We start from the raw sequence: 19,290 nt of genomic DNA on the forward strand, positions 1-19,290 counted from the left end.
ATTCCCATAAGTATCTGAATGCTACCTGCATTCATGTACACGCGGCATCTTGAAAGGAACCGTAGGCATGCCTCTTTGGTCATATGTTCGATGAGCCAGGCCTGCTTCCGTGGGAGAAAACAGACTGCTATAAAGCGAGAGATACCCGAACCAGAGAGGCTGAAGGGTGACCTAGAAATCTTAATATTAGCAATCATAGCTGTAGCTGAATTCAAGTTTACAGCAGCAGGGGCAAAATTATGGTACAAATTACCATGGTAGGCCCAGGAAATTATTCTCTGCTGCATGGTTATTAACTGATAGATAAATAAATAACACTCTAGGACTGATTGACAAAATAAGAGTGACCTAAAAGCTAACAGGGCACCATGCAAATAGTAGCGTGTAATCACTAGGCATTTTGAATCTGAAATGGGGTTTGGCCCGTCAGAGAAATCTAATGCTATCTGGGCTATCTGCTGGAGCTATCACTAAAGAGATTCATTGGCAGTTCTCAAACCCAAGAAACTTGCCACCCAGTGCCACTTATTATTATTACTATTATTATTATTATTATTATCATCATCATCATCTTCATCATTATTTTACTTTTGTGAAGTACAACTGAAGACCTGGGGCAGTGCTTGCATCAGAATTGTTCGGAATGATGATATTTTAGCAAGGTGAAAATGGTTGCCTTTCCCTCACAAGTTATCATCTCTGCCACATGCTGATTTCCTGGATTTGATGAAGTCTGGTCCCAGTGACAGATAATTATATATTCATAAGTATCTTTTGCTGTCTCAGTTAGAAGTATAAAGTACTAGTTAGCCCTGAAGGTAATATTTCTGCTATGGCAGATACTGTGTCTTTGTATTTGAACTAACTACCAGAGTCCTCTGCCTCCAGACAGCCTTAGAATGGAAGGACACAATCAACTGGGGTAGAAGATGGACCAGGGTTCACTTTGGAATGTCACACCACAAGGTATCAAAGATAACGTCTTGACCAAGTACCCAGCTGCTGCTCACTTACACTTCTTACGTTTATCAGTATTTGATATTACCCAATGATATCCGAATTATTTTGTATCAATTATCTGGGTTTTGGATTTTACCAGTAAATTACTTATTGTGTTTATTAACACACGGGTTTTTGGATATTTGGACAATGTTAATGACCCCTGCACTCCACTGTCTCTACATTTCAATGCCATAGTCAGAAAGACAAAGCAAACAGACTTTTCTAACATCTACAGAGGAGCAATTTGGAGGCATAAGATGTCAAAGATGAGTCTTATGGTCCAGAAATACTCACCCAAGCATTGTTTCTGGATCATCTTTCTCTGGGAGAAAATACACCCATTCTTGTGCAAGAGTTGAGGCTTGGGTCTCATGGCCTGTTCCTGCAGGAACAAGAGCAATAGGAAATAAATGGTTCATTAATTTGTCCCAAATAGGGAGACTTTGAAAGGTCAAAATTACTAGCTGTATCTATATAATAAAATATCAATCTTGGATTTAAAACATATCTGAAGGTCAAAGCATGCCATAAAATCATGTTTATTGAGTCTTCCTCAAAGCTACTGGCTGCAGATTATCTTCCACAGACTAGCAAACTGTTTCTTTCTCTGCATCCAGGAGATAAGCACATCTGGAAATCGAGTAGGAATGTGGCTGAATTAAATGATGTGCTTAGCTACAAGGCCACACGAGATGGTAACCAGGGAGGTTGAACAAGGAGGCCTGTCTCATATTCAGGAGTTTTGATAAGGACATTGGCTTGAAAAATCCACTTCGGTCCTTTGAAACAGCACTTTTTAAAAAAAATATTGTTAATGTGTGTGTGTGTGTGTGTGTGTGTGTGTGTGTGTGTGTGTGTGTGTGTGTGTGTCTAATGCATGTATGTTTATGTTAAAATGTCACACTGGTCACACCAAATGTTTTTAAAAGGAGGAAAATAAGTAGTCTCAAATCCAGAGATAGAGAGAGACAGAGAGAGAGTCAGACAGTCAGAGACAAAGAGAGACACACACACACACACAGAGAGGTAGAGAGAGGCACAAAGAAGGAGAGAGACAGAGAGGGACAGAGACAGAGAAAGGGACAGAGAAATAGAGAGGCACAGAGACACAGAGAGAAAGAGAGCGACAGGGACAGACACACACACACACACACATACACACACAAACACATGTCTTTGCTCCAACCTTTTTCAATCTCAGGTCCTAAATTCATGTTGTTATTAGTTTGCTGGTTCATAATTTCATTCTTTCTTTCTATCTATCTATCTATCTATCTATCTATCTATCTATCTATCTATCTATCAGTCTATCTTCAGCACACTTTCTTCTTTGTATTCAGTTTAGTACCCCAGCCCATGAGATATTGCTGCTCACATTTAAGGTGGTCCTCGACCTTAATTAACCCAAAGTAGAAACTCTCACAGACACTCAGAGACCTCATTTTATATCTTGATTAATGATATTTTGTTTAGTCAACAAGAGGAAAAATATCTTCCCTCTGTTACCTGACTGTTCCTGTAACAGTCGGCATTACCAATTTTTGTCTAAATGTTGTCTTCAAGATTTCATTGATTTTTCCTTGAAACATTGGTTATTGTTGAATGCTGTTTTTTCCTCCACTTCCTGTCTGGCTCTTTCTCTCTCCTTTATCCCTGGTCCTCCTAGGTCCCATTCTTTCTGCTACATTTTTCCTTCTTCCTATGACTCCCTCTGAATCTGTGGTTCATGGTTGCGTGGCTTTTCTCTGCTTTTCTTTTCCACACCATAGAGCCTTTATTGAATGTATCTGATAGAAGGTGAGTAGGACTTTTCTCTGAGAACTCATGACAGCAAGCTTGTTTCCCACCAAATGGACCGACATAGCCATCATGTCTGTCCCAGCATCTGTGTATGTTTGTACCTTCTTCTCCCTGGACGGAGTCTATTCCTTGAATCTTCATAGGATTTGTTCAGTATAGGATCATTCCATGCTGGAGCCTCTCCTGTCAGCCATGATGATCTTGCCTGGCATTCAAATTGAGAAATAAGCATGGAGAAGGAAGCTGAAGGAGACTGCTCACATGGACAGGGCTGTGCTCTAGAGTGGGAGAGGGAAAAGAAGAAGAAGAAGAAACATAGACTGGGATTTTTTTCATGTATGCGTGAAATGCTGATTTGTATGGGTCTATTCTGGGACAGTTCTGCTTCTCCCACTGCAAAACCTCCCACAAGCCTGTCAGTTTTCATTGCAGGCTCCAGAGAGATCAAAAATCCTTTCAGAACATAAATCAACAGCCTGCTGTGAGGTCCAGGAAGTGCTTATTGCTAGCTGTGAGGTGGAGGAGGGCCTCCCTGAGAATCTGAGGGTTCCACGCATGGACACTGAGAGGATCCCTCTGTGTTCTTCCTGGGGTCCCAAGTCACCTGATTATCCCAGCATGTGTCTTTCTCGGTGGCCTGAAAGGATGCACTGGTTTTGTTGTTGGTGGTGGTGGTTTTGTGTTTTGTTTTTGTTTTTGTTTTTGTTTTTGCTGCATGCCAAGCACAAGTCTCAGTAAATCATTTTTTTCTTTAAAATTTGATATTATTTCTCTTTTGTTGTTGTTGTTGAAGATTTCTTTATTTATACTATGCATGTGAGTACTGTCGCTGTCTTCAGACACACCAGAAGAGGGCATCAGATCCCATTACAGATGGTAATGAGCCACCATGTGGTTGCTGGAAATTGAACTCAGAACCTCTGGGAAAGCCTTAGCCATCTCTCCAGCCCCTTGATATTATTTCTTAAATATGTTTGTCTCCTCGTGAATTCTCTTTGTTCCCTTGGGTTTATAAAGAAGGAAAGAAAAGGGATGGAAACTATCTTCTTGTTTTAGTGACATTCCAAAGAAAAGCATCTATGGAGCCATGCCTGAGGGCCTCTCCTGGGAACCTCAGTATGGGTGTGTAATTCCTGCAACAGGCTAGAGTCATGGTTATTCATGGTGCCATCTTACCATAGCATTATACTGGCTTGTGTTGCAGTTAGCAGTGAGTTAGCTTTCTGTGACATGACATAGAATTATGCATCAACATTAAATTGTATGTTAAACATAAATTCCTTGGAGTTTTAAAGGACTAAAGTAAAGCTCGAAGATTCTTAGTGAAAGAAAGTTGTTCATTTATGTATATTTTAGATTTGGGGTTATTTTCATTTAAGTATACTCTGAAATCACAAGACAGTCTATTTAAGGAACAAAATAGGTTACCACCTACAAGTTCTAATTAATTAATGCAAATGACAATCATCTCTTATGCTGTACAACTAAAAATTGCACAAATAAACAGGAAACAAGATGCAACTCATTTATAAATAAAGGAAGTAAAGCATGATTTTGTATTATAAATATGTACATATAAAGGTATATGCCTATTGACATTCCTAATCAGTTTCAAATTTTAGATTTGTTAAGAGAGCCTCACTTTTTCAACAATCATCAATTTAAAAAGAAATATCTTATTCATGTGAATTAAAAATCAATATAAGGAAGTCTCCTTGATCTGTTTCATGGACATTATAACTGTAAAAATGTTTTTCTTGGCCAGGTAGAATGAGAACATGGAGGAAGGAGAGAGAGAGAGAGAGAGAGAGAGAGAGAGAGAGAGAGAGAGAGAGAGAGAGAGAGAGAAAACGAGAACCAAATCTTCTTTTACAAATTAAATGATGATCTTTAAGCTCCTTTCTGCTCTGCAATTTTATCCTTGTAAGTCTCTTACATAGCTCTGTCTTACCTCATCTGTAAAATTGCTATAATAATACCTGAGCTTGGAGAATTATGATTGTTAAAAATTAGGTGTTGTGCGAGGAAGTATAAATTTCTTTTGATATATGATTTATATTATTAATCAAATCCCAAGGAATTTTTTTAAAGGAAAAGATCCACAGAATTAGCCTCCAGCCTGTACTGTCCCTCTCTTCTGATAACATTTAGATACATCATGGCATCTGTTTGTCTTCCTTCCTGTATCTTTGAGTCTTAACTAACCATGTACGTTGATTCAGTCAACTCAACTGTCTGCACACATTGCTGTCCCCCAGGAGAAGCTCCCAGTTATAATTATGCAGCTCTTGGATTTCTCTGGTGGTCTCATCCTTCCCCCAAAGCTGACAAAGAAAACCCAGAGAGGGCAAAACTTCTAATCATTCTTTGTGGAACCTCCTTCATGTTAGCTATCCTGTACATGTATGTGCTAAGAATGGTCATCTAAACTTGTCCAAAACATTTATGGAACACAGCTTCCCATTTCACTCCAGTCAGCATTTTGACTCATATCTGAACCTTTAAACCAAAGATATGGGAATCAGTAGTATTCATTTGATATCATTTTATGACTTTTAATGGACCTGCCAGAGAGTCTTTTTTTTTTTTTTGTGGGTTATATACAAAGGTTTCTCCTTTGTTGTTGTTGTTGTTCCATGGGGGTTTCAGAGGTGATTTTCTAGAGGAAGAGAAATCTTCCCTTCCCTTCTCGAAGTCCCTTAAAAAACAAATACAAACATTGCGAGTTACTGGTTTCCCACTAGGGATACAGACACAGTGCAGTAGCCCAAATAGCCAAACACTCCCAAATTTACCATCCACTGTCCAGGAGAAAAATCCTGCACGACATCCCTCTTTGTCTGGGTAAACTCACAAATTACACATCCACTTTGTCATGGTGATGCCCATCCTGGATCCACCTCTAATCTAATGTCACTTTGCTCAGCCATCAATCTCAAGCTGTGTTTGCACCATGGTAGGTAATGATAGCAGATAGCTCTCTGCCTTAATTCCTGATGGTGAGGCAAGGTTAAGAACTCTTCAGAGAACCGCAATGCTTAAACACTAGGAAGCTCTGTGTATAAGAAACATGTCTGATATGTACAGCAATGGTTGTTGGCATTTCTTACTTAGGGAAAATATTAAAAGGTACTAGAAACTACTGACAATATTTTATTTTTAGAGATTTGGGGAGTGGAGCTGAGTCTCAAAGCTGCCTATGGGTTCCTTATAGACTCTTAACATACATCCTTATATACAGAGGTTGAGAAGGTAGCCCAGTCTGATAATCTTATGTATTGAGAATTAAACATCACTTATAGATGGCATTTCTCACGACAGGAAATTACGAGTAACAGATGGAATTAGTTTAATACCTGCTCAAATGCCTCCTAAGTAAGTATTAGTTTTAAGTGATGGGCAAATGGGAAGGTGTCTGATGTTCATTTGAAGCTCATCTGGGTACAGCCACATAGTGTTGACAGTAGTGATGAGTGTCGTGATAACATATGGAACACTTCCCAGCTTGGGTCATTCAAAATGCATTCTTTCTATTAAAAGGCTCCTGGGAGTCTTATAGTGCCCCCCCCTTCACTTTTTCTTTCTAGCCTAAACGTTTAAAGCCAATAGAATATTAAATGGTTATCAGAATTGCTGGTAGATAAGAGACTCAGTAAGTAAGTAAAGAAAATATGTGAAGGGAGAAAAAAATGGACCTTCTTAGTAAGAACAAAGCAGAGTGTGAGGTTGCCCACATTTGCTTCAGTGATGCTGCCACTGGCCTATAGCTCTTGTCCTTCCAAAGCTAGTAGGAAATGCTGATGGTTTATTTCAATCACACTGTACAGATGGCAGAAAGGCTGGAATGAGCTGAGCTCAAACCTGAACAGCTGATGCTTCCTCCACTCTTGCATCTCCCTACAGGTCTCAGAGAATGGAGCAAACTCGGAAAGTGCTATGGAGCAACAGACCCTTTCCTGGGTTCCACTATTGGGCTCTAATGTCATTAGTGACCTAGAAGGCCAAATAAGCACACTTTACTTTCATGGTTGTTGGAAGATGTGGCTTGGCAGAGGCTAAGACCTCTGCAGAATGCCACAACAAGAAATCAGGACTTCCAGACAGATGGCTTTGTGGGCCTTGCTGATAGGATTTGCAAGAGTAAGTTGCATCTCAAGTCATTCTGTAGGGATTCAGAGAAGGGTCAGGTTAGGGGAATATTGGTCCTGAGTATCATAGTCCTGAGAATAGTTACAAGAGTTAGATAGTCATAATAGACCAGAATTTGGAGGACTATCTTCACATACATTTATCCATTGATCTGTGTCTTAGATAGGGTTTCCATTGCTATGAAGGGACATTGTGACCAAGATAACTCTTATAAAAGACAGCATTTAATTGGGGCTGGCTTACAGGTTCCGAGGTTCAGTCCATTATCATCATGGCAGCATCCAAGCAGGCATGGCACTGGAGGAGCTGAGAGCTAGATATCTTGTTCCAAAGACAAAGAGGAGAAGACTGGCTTCTAGGCAGCTAGGACAGAGGCCTTAAAGCCCATGCCCACAGTGACACATTTCCTCCAGCAAGGCTACACCTACTCCAACAAGGACACACCTCCTAATAGTGAAACTCAGTGGGCCAAACACATACAAACCATCACAGTTTGTAACTTTAAGGAAATATGCTGAACTTATATCAGCTGCTAAGAGACCTTAGATAAGTACAGATATTCAAAACTACATACTTGTTCTCAGCAGCATTAGTACCACAAGTTGTAAACTAGCCAGAAATGAACTCATATACTCTGGACTGGGAAGAGTCATGTCAGTCCAGAAAACATGGTATTATTGGGGACTCTAGATTCAGTATGTAGCTTCAAATGGATGTAAAGAACCCTCAATAGTCCTCTCAGTTAGAAAGACAGAGATGGAGAGAAAAATATAAGATAACATACGACACACACATACACACAGAGAGGGGGAGGCAGGGGCTGTCTAAAGCAAGCAGACATAGTAAAGCAATCAATATATTGACTTGCATGATGAGAAACTGAGGCCCTTTCTCTAATGCCCTGTCAGGGACTAGGAACTGCCTGTATCATAGGCATAGCTTTAAACAGATCTTTAAACTTCAATGGAGTCAGGTGATGTATTAGAAAGCTCTTGAGTCAGGATATCCCAACTAAACTAGCAAAATGCTGATTATAAGGAGTAACAAAGCTAAAAATCATATAATTTAATCTACATGGATAAATATTTAAATTATATGCAAAAGTCTAAAAACATTAAAATACAGACAAAAACATATAAAAAGAATTACCCAAGTGCATGTTACCTACAATAAACTCATTTGAAACATAAAAGAATAAGTAAATGAATTGAAATGAATAGAAAAGACCCCCATATAGACGTTAATGAAAAGAAAGGTTACATGGTAACATTAATTTCAGACAAAGTAGATTTCACAGCAAAAATTGCCAGAGATTGAATTATTTAATGATAATACTGATTTAGCAAAACTGTGTAACATTCCTCCATAGGCACACAACTGACTGCACATGTGATAATGCAGGAAGCAAAAGAGACAAAATTTAACAGAGAAATTGATAAGGTCACAATTACAGCTTTTAGACACAATTCTACTCTTATATTTCTCTACAGAAGTAGAAGACAGGAAATCAACAAGAATACAGGACATATGGATGAACATCATCAACCAGGGGGTCTAACTGAGTTTTACAGAATATGTCACCGGGTAGCAGAAGAATATAGATTTTTTATCAAGTGTACTTTGAACAGCCATAAAAATAAATCTCACCCATGAAGGAAGAGAGAGTGGGGGTTGAGGAGACATCTTAATAGGTGAAATTAAATCATAAAAGTAGACTGCCTACTCTATGAAAGTAAAGTGGATTCTATAACAAGGGAAGCAAGGAATAGCTCCAAGTCTTTTCAAACTGACAAAACCTTTGCCAAATAATTCACAAGTCAAGTAAGAAACAGGGAAGCTAGAAAATGCACTGAGCTGAAACAGTTGCATCAAAATTTAAATACTAGGACTAAAGAAATGTTAATGAAATTAAAACACAAAACCAATAGGGGAATCAGTGGAGACTGACTCTTCAGCAAGATCTGCAAGATAGGAAAATTCCAGCAATACTGGCAAATTATGAAGGAAAGAAGAGAAAAATTGCTTAGACTGGGAATATAAAAGCGGATGATTCTATACTCTGTGGTCACTAAAGTAATTATGAGAATAAAGGCAAATCTGAACACACCAAGTTGTTGACCACAACATATTTAGGTTAAATAGATCAATTGCTTTGAAAGCTACTGACTTCTAAAACTCAGCTAAGTTAGAGAATTACCCTTGCTGTCTTATACTGACTACGGTAATTTAATACATAACTTAAAAAATATTAAGAAATAAATTACCAGATACACATGGATAATTCTACCAAATATTTAACAAATAAAAAATATCCACATCATTTAGACAAAAATAAGAGATATTTAACAACTCATTGAATGAAAATAATGTTACTCTGATAACAAGCCAGCCAAATGCATTACAAAGAAAATAATTAGAGGCCAGAGGTGTCTTCATCCAGGACTCTACATTATTTTTGAGACCACATTTTTCATTGAGCCTGGAGTTTAACGATTCAGCTAGGTCAGCTGGCCAGCAAGATCTTCGGATCCTAGGATCTCTCTTTCTCTGACAACACCACTATCACCGTGCACTGGGATTGGGGCCACGAGGTACATGAACCCACACGTTATGCTGGTACTAGGGGTTCGAACGTGAGTCCTCGTGCTTCTAAGTCAAGTACTTTATTGATTGAACCATCAGTCTTTTTCCTTTACTAGGACTGAGTGTGTGTGTGTGTGTGTGTGTGTGCAATAAAGTTATAGTGTTCAAAACATAATTAAAAGCTGGTCCAAATGGCAGAGGTCTGAAATCTCAGTTGCTTGAGAGGCTAAGGCAGGCTGCTTAGATTCAAGACCATATTGGACAATTTAGTGAGAACTTGGTCTCAAAATAAGAAAATTACATAGATAATAGAGAGATGGCTCAGTGATTATGAGTGGATACGGTTCTTACAAAACACCCACGTTCAATTCCCAGCATTTACATGAGACAACTCACAGCTACCTGCAACTCCAGGTCTGGGGGACCTGATGCACACTTCTGGCTTATCTCAGGTGCCTGCCTATTATATACATATACTATATATTATATATACATTATAATATATATTATATATATGTATATAATTTTTAATATGGAAAAATGTAAGAGGGTCAGAGATTGAAACCAGCACTTTCCTAACTCAGATGGGGCTCTGGGTTTTTTCCTTGGTAATGCAAAATATCCAAGTAAACAAACAAATTGAATAAGAAATAACCCAACTAAAAACGGTCCAAATATTTGAATGTGATACAGCAAACACCATGAAATTTAACTACACTCCTATGACAAGGTCTTAAAATAAAAATGGAAATGTGGGAGATGACTGGGGTGGGGTATAAACTCGCATACCCACACAAGGAGCACAATTGGGAAGTTTCTCATAAAATTAAATTTATGCTTACTCAGCAATTCCATTCTGTGTTGTTTATACTTAAAGTTTGAAAATAATGAACATTTACAGCAGCCTCATCCATAACTGCCTGAAAATGAAGGAACATAACTTTTCAATGTATGAACATGCATACTATGGCACATGACTACAGATGAAAACTGTGGAAGGACTCCTGGGGAGGTAGACCAGTAGTAGGTAAAGTATTTGCATGGCATGGATGAGGATATGAGTGTAGATCCCTAGAACATACCAACAAATCCCAGCATTCTGGTGGGTTTCTATAACAAAAGCACTTAGGGAGCGGAGAGAGGAAGATCCTCAAGGCTTGATGGTTTGTCAAACCTGTGACGTCTGAGTTCAGAGAGAGACTTTGTCTTAAATGTCATCATCAACAAAAACAAGTGTAAAGAAGTGACTGAAGAAGATACCTGTGTCAATTCCTCACCTCCACATGCACATAAGTACACACATACATGTACCTAAACACACAAGCACACCCACCACTCTCTGGAGCACACACACACACACACACACACACACACACACACACACACACAGACTCCTGACACTAGAAACATCTTGAATTCAAATCAAAGTCATTTTTGAGTGGTACAATAAAAAAGGCCAAACATCCCATGCTAAACACTTCCAGGATTTGACAGATTTAGAAAGATGAACTCCAGGGATGGAGATGACATCACTTGTGATAGTTTAGGGACTTCAGTGAGAATGTGAACACACACACACAGACAGAGTGGGGGTTTTGAAGGTAATGAGTCAGTTGTGTTTACATATTGTGGTGCTTATTTCCATATTGTGCTATATCACCATTAAAAATTTGTGGGCCTACATAAGCAAAAACATTTTACTGCTATTCAATATTTAAAGTGAAGTGGAAATTAAGGTAAATGCTACACACTGTGTAAGAATATATTTTTAAATAAAAGATGGGCATTATCCTCAGGTCTAATGATGCTTGAAAACTCAACAACAACATCATTGTTGAAAATGTGACAACACAGGGGACTCTGGCAAACAAAAGCTGAACTGTGATCCTTGTTCTTTGTACTTACCTGAGCTTGATGACATTTCTGGTGCTTGTGGACAGGAGGACAGAGTCAATGAGTTGTAAATAGGACAGGGTAGGAGTCTAAAGCAAAGATCTGCCCATCAGACGGGAAGCTGACATGCACTTGGGGGCAGATGCTCTCGGGGATGGCTCCTCTGCAGAACATGGATGACCGTGAGGGAAACCAGAGCTTCTGAACTTCGCACAGGTAGATCAGTAGACACCAAAAGACTTGGCCTTCTCGGTTTAAAATTAGGAAATAACCTATGGCCCTTCCGCTCGACTCGAGACTCGAGCCCCGGGCTACCTTGCCAGCAGAGTCTTGCCCAACACCCGCAAGGGTCCACACGGGACTCCCCACGGGACCCTAAGACCTCTGGTGAGTGGATCACAGTGCCTGCCCCAATCCAATCGCGCGGAACTTGAGACTGCGGTACATAGGGAAGCAGGCTACCCGGGCTTGATCTGGGGCACAAACCCCTTCCACTCCACTCGAGCCCCGGCTACCTTGCCAGCTGAGTCGCCTGACACCCGCAAGGGCCCACACAGGATTCCACACGTGATCCTAAGACCTCTAGTGAGTGGAACACAACTTCTGCCAGGAGTCTGGTTCGAACACCAGATATCTGGGTACCTGCCTTGCAAGAAGAGAGCTTGCCTGCAGAGAATACTCTGCCCACTGAAACTAAGGAGAGTGCTACCCTCCAGGTCTGCTCATAGAGGCTAACAGAGTCACCTGAAGAACAAGCTCTTAACAGTGACAACTAAAACAGCTAGCTTCAGAGATTACCAGATGGCGAAAGGCAAACGTAAGAATCCTACTAACAGAAATCAAGACCACTCACCATCATCAGAACGCAGCACTCCCACCCCACCTAGTCCTGGGCACCCCAACACAACCGAAAATCTAGACCCAGATTTAAAAACATTTCTCATGATGATGATAGAGGACATCAAGAAGGACTTTCATAAGTCACTTAAAGATTTACAGGAGAACACTGCTAAAGAGTTACAGGCTCTTAAAGAAAAGCAGGAAAACACAGCCAAACAGGTGATGGAAATGAACAAAACCATACTAGAACTAAAAGGGGAAGTAGACACAATAAAGAAAACCCAAAGCGAGGCAACGCTGGAGATAGAAACCCTAGGAAAGAGATCTGGAACCATAGATGCGAGCATCAGCAACAGAATACAAGAAATGGAAGAGAGAATCTCAGGTGCAGAAGATTCCATAGAGAACATCGACACAACAATCAAAGAAAATACAAAATGCAAAAGGATCCTAACTCAAAACATCCAGGTAATCCAGGACACAATGAGAAGACCAAACCTACGGATAATAGGAATTGATGAGAATGAAGATTTTCAACTTAAAGGGCCAGCTAATATCTTCAACAAAATAATAGAAGAAAACTTCCCAAACATAAAAAAAGAGATGCCCATGATCATACAAGAAGCATACAGAACTCCAAATAGACTGGACCAGAAAAGAAATTCCTCCCGACACATAATAATCAGAACAACAAATGCACTAAATAAAGATAGAATATTAAAAGCAGTAAGGGAGAAAGGTCAAGTAACATATAAAGGAAGGCCTATCAGAATTACACCAGACTTTTCACCAGAGACTATGAAAGCCAGAAGAGCCTGGACAGATGTTATACAGACACTAAGAGAACACAAATGCCAGCCCAGGCTACTATACCCGGCCAAACTCTCAATTACCATAGATGGAGAAACCAAAGTATTCCACGACAAAACCAAGTTCACACAATATCTTTCCACGAATCCAGCCCTTCAAAGGATAATAACAGAAAAGAAGCAATACAAGGACGGAAATCACGCCCTAGAACAACCAAGAAAGTAATCATTCAACAAACCAAAAAGAAGACAGCCACAAGAACAGAATGCCAACTCTAACAACAAAAATAAAAGGGAGCAACAATTACTTTTCCTTAATATCTCTTAATATCAATGGACTCAATTCCCCAATAAAAAGACATAGACTAACAGACTGGCTACACAAACAGGACCCAACATTCTGCTGCTTACAGGAAACCCATCTCAGGGAAAAAGACAGACACTACCTCAGAGTGAAAGGCTGGAAAACAATTTTCCAAGCAAATGGACTGAAGAAACAAGCTGGAGTAGCCATTTTAATATCGGATAAAATCGACTTCCAACCCAAAGTTATCAAAAAAGACAAGGAGGGACACTTCATACTCATCAAAGGTAAAATCCTCCAAGAGGAACTCTCAATTCTGAATATCTACGCACCAAATGCAAGGGCAGCCACATTCATTAGAGACACTTTAGTAAAGCTCAAAGCATACATTGCACCTCACACAATAATAGTGGGAGACTTCAACACACCACTTTCTTCAAAGGACAGATCGTGGAAACAGAAACTAAACAGGGACACAGTGAAACTAACAGAAGTTATGAAACAAATGGACCTGACAGATATCTACAGAACATTTTATCCTAAAACAAAAGGATATACCTTCTTCTCAGCACCTCACGGGACCTTCTCCAAAATTGACCATATAATTGGTCACAAAACAGGCCTCAATAGATACAAAAATATTGAAATTGTCCCATGTATCCTATCAGACCACCATGGCCTAAGACTGATCTTCAATAACAACATAAATAATGGAAAGCCAACATTCACGTGGAAACTGAATAACACTCTTCTCAATGATACCTTGGTCAAGGAAGGAATAAAGAAAGAAATTAAAGACTTTTTAGAGTTTAATGAAAATGAAGCCACAACGTACCCAAACCTATGGGACACAATGAAAGCATTTCTAAGAGGGAAACTCATAGCGCTGAGTGCCTCCAAGAAGAAACGGGAGACAGCACATACTAGCAGCTTGACAACACATCTAAAAGCCCTAGAAAAAAATGAAGCAAATTCACCCAAGAGGAGTAGACGGCAGGAAATAATCAAACTCAGGGGTGAAATCAACCAAGTGGAAACAAGAAGAACTATTCAAAGAATTAACCAAACGAGGAGTTGGTTCTTTGAGAAAATCAACAAGATAGATAAACCCTTAGCTAGACTCACTAAAGGGCACAGGGACAAAATCCTAATTAACAAAATCAGAAATGAAAAGGGAGACATAACAACAGATCCTGAAGAAATCCAAAACACCATCAGATCCTTCTACAAAAGGCTATACTCAACAAAACTGGAAAACCTGGACGAAATGGACAAATTTCTGGACAGATACCAGGTACCAAAGTTGAATCAGGATCAAGTTGACCATCTAAACAGTCCCATATCACCTAAAGAAATAGAAGCAGTTATTAATAGTCTCCCAACCAAAAAAAGCCCAGGACCAGATGGGTTTAGTGCAGAGTTCTATCAGACCTTCAAAGAAGATCTAATTCCAATTCTGCACAAACTATTTCACAAAATAGAAGTAGAAGGTACTCAACCCAACTCATTTTATGAAGCCACTATTACTCTGATACCTAAACCACAGAAAGATCCAACAAAGATAGAGAACTTCAGACCAATTTCTCTTATGAATATCGATGCAAAAATCCTCAATAAAATTCTCGCTAACCGAATCCAAGAACACATTAAAGCAATCATCCATCCTGACCAAGTAGGTTTTATTCCAGGGATGCAGGGATGGTTTAATATACGAAAATCCATCAATGTAATCCATTATATAAACAAACTCAAAGACAAAAACCACATGATCATCTCGTTAGATGCAGAAAAAGCATTTGACAAGATCCAACACCCATTCATGATAAAAGTTTTGGAAAGATCAGGAATTCAAGGCCCATACCGAAACATGATAAAAGCAATCTACAGCAAACCAGTAGCCAACATCAAAGTAAATGGAGAGAAGCTGGAAGCAATCCCACTAAAATCAGGGACTAGACAAGGCTGCCCACTTTCTCCCTACCTTTTCAACATAGTACTTGAAGTATTAGCCAGAGCAATTCGACAACAAAAGGAGATCAAGGGGATACAAATTGGAAAAGAGGAAGTCAAAATATCACTTTTTGCAGATGATATGATAGTATATATAAGTGACCCTAAAAATTCTACCAGAGAACTCCTAAACCTGATAAACAGCTTCGGTGAAGTAGCTGGATATAAAATAAACTCAAACAAGTCAATGGCCTTTCTCTATACAAAGAATAAACAGGCTGAGAAAGAAATTAGGGAAACAACACCCTTCTCAATAGTCACAAATAATATAAAATATCTTGGCGTGACTCTAACTAAGGAAGTGAAAGGTCTGTATGATAAAAACTTCAAATCTCTGAAGAAAGAAATTAAAGAAGATCTCAGAAGATGGAAAGATCTCCCATGCTCATGGATTGGCAGGATCAACATTGTAAAAATGGCTATCTTGCCAAAAGCAATCTACAGATTCAATGCAATCCCCATCAAAATTCCAACTCAATTCTTCAACGAATTGGAAGGAGCAATTTGCAAATTTGTCTGGAATAACAAAAAACCTAGGATAGCAAAAAGTCTTCTCAAGGATAAAAGAACTTCTGGCGGAATCACCATGCCAGACCTAAAGCTTTACTACAGAGCAATTGTGATAAAAACTGCATGGTACTGGTATAGAGACAGACAAGTAGACCAATGGAATAGAATTGAAGATCCAGAAATGAACCCACACACCTATGGTCACTTGATCTTCAACAAGGGAGCTAAAACCATCCAGTGGAAGAAAGACAGCATTTTCAACAATTGGTGCTGGCACAACTGGTTGTTATCGTGTAGAAGAATGCGAATCGATCCATACTTATCTCCTTGTACTAAGGTCAAATCTAAGTGGATCAAGGAACTTCACATAAAACCAGAGACACTGAAACTTATAGAGGAGAAAGTGGGGAAAAGCCTTGAAGATATGGGCACAGGGGAAAAATTCCTGAACAGAACAGCAATGGCTTGTGCTGTAAGATCGAGAATCGACAAATGGGACCTAATGAAACTCCAAAGTTTCTGCAAGGCAAAAGACACCGTCAATAAGACAAAAAGACCACCAACAGATTGGGAAAGGATCTTTACCTATCCTAAATCAGATAGGGGACTAATATCCAACATATATAAAGAACTCAAGAAGGTGGACTTCAGAAAATCAAATAACCCCATTAAAAAATGGGGCTCAGAACTGAACAAAGAATTCTCACCTGAGGAATACCGAATGGCAGAGAAGCACTTGAAAAAATGTTCAACATCCTTAATCATCAGGGAAATGCAAATCAAAACAACCCTGAGATTCCACCTCACACCAGTCAGAATGGCTAAGATCAAAAATTCAGGTGACAGCAGATGCTGGCGAGGATGTGGAGAAAGAGGAACACTCCTCCATTGTTGGTGGGAGTGCAGGCTTGTACAACCACTCTGGAAATCAGTCTGGCGGTTCCTCAGAAAACTGGACATAGTACTACCGGAGGATCCAGCAATACCTCTCCTGGGCATATATCCAGAAGATGCCCCAACTGGTAAGAAGGACACATGCTCCACTATGTTCATAGCAGCCTTATTTATAATAGCCAGAAGCTGGAAAGAACCTAGATGCCCCTCAACAGAGGAATGGATACAGAAAATGTGGTACATCTACACAATGGAGTACTACTCAGCTATTAAAAAGAATGAATTTATGAAATTCCTAGCCAAATGGATGGACCTGGAGGGCATCATCCTGAGTGAGGTAACACATTCACAAAGAAACTCACACAATATGTATTCACTGATAAGTGGATATTAGCCCCAAACCTAGGATACCCAAGATATAAGATATAATTTGCTAAACACATGAAACTCAAGGAGAATGAAGACTGAAGTGTGGACACTATGCCCCTCCTTAGATTTGGGAACAAAACACCCATGGAAGGAGTTACAGAGACGGAGTTTGGAGCTGAGATGAAAGGATGGACCATGTAGAGACTGCCATAGCCAGGGATCCACCCCATAATCAGCATCCAAACGCTGACACCATTGCATACACTAGCAAGATTTTATTGAAAGGACGCAGATGTAGCTGTCTCTTGTGAGACTATGCCGGGGCCCAGCAAACACAGAAGTGGATGCTCACAGTCAGCTAATGGATGGTTCATAGGGCTCCCAATGGAGGAGCTAGAGAAAGTAGCCAAGGAGCTAAAGGGATCTGCAACCCTATAGGTGGAACAACATTATGAGCTAACCAGTACCCCGGAGCTCTTGACTCTAGCTGCATTTATATCAAAAGATGGCCTAGTCGGCCATCACTGGAAAGAGAGGCCCATTGGACTTGCAAACTTTATATGCCCCAGTACAGGGGAATACCAGGGCCAAAAAGGGGGAGTGGGTGGGCAGGGGAGTGGGGGTGGGTGGATATGGGGGACTTTTGGTATAGCATTGGAAATGTAAATGAGTTAAATACCTAATAAAAAATGGAAAAAAAAAAGAATGAAAAAAAAAAAATAAAAAAAAAAAAAAAAAAAAAAAAAGGAAATAACCTATGGGCAACACTGCTCTTTCCTGGCTCTCTGAAGATCAGGGTTGGGGTCTAAGGATACCCCCAGAGCTTTTATGTAGGATGTGTGCCTTTAAAATAGTTCACAATTGACAGAAAGCCTAGCCCATATTATTCATCAAAGGGAGAAAAATACTTCCAAATACATGCATGGGTGTTGTGGGCAGCCATATACAGATAGTTTAATAAAAGAGACATATCTTTATACAAAATACATAACTTGAAGGCACGCTTTTATTTATAAAATATATACTGTGCAACCATTAAAGCAAATGAGACAGCTCTTTGTGTAGTGACACAGAAATGCATGCTGCCTAGAGAATAGGTCTGAGAACTCATTCCGGTTAAAAACAATTTCACACAAATCTATCCATAGATATACGTATTGTCCTCTGTAGGCAGTGCAGAAGCTTGTATAGGAAGCAGGAGAGCAGGGAATGTTAATGGGATGATCTCAGAGGTGGGCTTCCTTGGAGAAGAAAATTGTAGTGGCTATTCCTGGTTGTCAACTTGACTATATTTGGAATGAACTACAATCCAGAATTGGAAGGCTCACCAGTGACCCTTATCTGGAGACTTGGAGATAGAAGTTTCTGATCTGGATCTTGGTATGGAGATCTTGAGGCATAGTGGCTATGGATTTCAGAAGATTAAATCTCCGAGTTCAAGGTCATCTGGGATTAAAGGTGTGGTGGAACACACCTTTAATCTGGCTACACCTTCTGCTGGATACAATATAAGGACATGGGAAGAAGAGAGTCTTGCTCTTGCTCCTTCACCTGCTTGCTGTGTGAGGCTGAGTAACTGGTAGATCCTTGGACTTCCATTCACAGCTACTACTGAACCATTGTTGGGAATTGGGCTGCAGACTGTAAATCATCAATAAGTTCCTTTTATGATATAGAGACTATCCATAAGTTCTGTGACTGTAGAGAACCCCGACTAATAGAAAAATAAACGGTGAAAAGGAGATCTTCTGTGCCTTATAATTTAAGAAATTACTCTCTCATCCTAAATTTGAATAGCACACTTATAATTTCTTTGAAATGAGAGAAAAGACAAACGAATGCCCAGCAGATGATAGCATTGCCTCTCTTAGTCGGGTGTAATGAGCCGGAAACTATCTTCTGGTATCATTGTGATTTTCTGCATTGCCAACATTGCTGGAGTAAGTAAGTATTATGTTTTAGAAAACTGAAGCATTGTTTAAATTACTCCTTCATAGACCACCTCCACTGTGATTCGGGCTGGAATGCACCATCCTAGTCCCACCCTGCAGATATCCTCCTCCTCGACTTTTCACTTTCAAAGGAGGCAAGTCCCCATCTCCTCAAACAACTGAAGAATCTATCAAA

General features: G+C 39.7%; 1 long non-coding RNA gene across 1 annotated transcript in view; it reads right to left on the minus strand.

Annotated features, from left to right (window-relative positions):
• Positions 1-12,605, minus strand: part of 4930470H14Rik (RIKEN cDNA 4930470H14 gene) — a 38,338-nt gene extending 25,733 nt beyond the window's left edge. The window contains exons 1-3 of the long non-coding RNA NR_045764.1: positions 11,440-12,605; positions 2,904-3,080; positions 1,297-1,384 (exon numbers count right to left, since the gene is read on the minus strand). This is a non-coding gene — a long non-coding RNA (RIKEN cDNA 4930470H14 gene). The remainder of the gene's footprint in view (positions 1-1,296; positions 1,385-2,903; positions 3,081-11,439) is intronic.
• Between the last annotated feature and the right edge of the window lie 6,685 nt (positions 12,606-19,290).

This window comes from Mus musculus, chromosome 17 (genome assembly GCF_000001635.26).
Source record: "Mus musculus strain C57BL/6J chromosome 17, GRCm38.p6 C57BL/6J".
Lineage (NCBI taxonomy): Eukaryota > Metazoa > Chordata > Mammalia > Rodentia > Muridae > Mus > Mus musculus.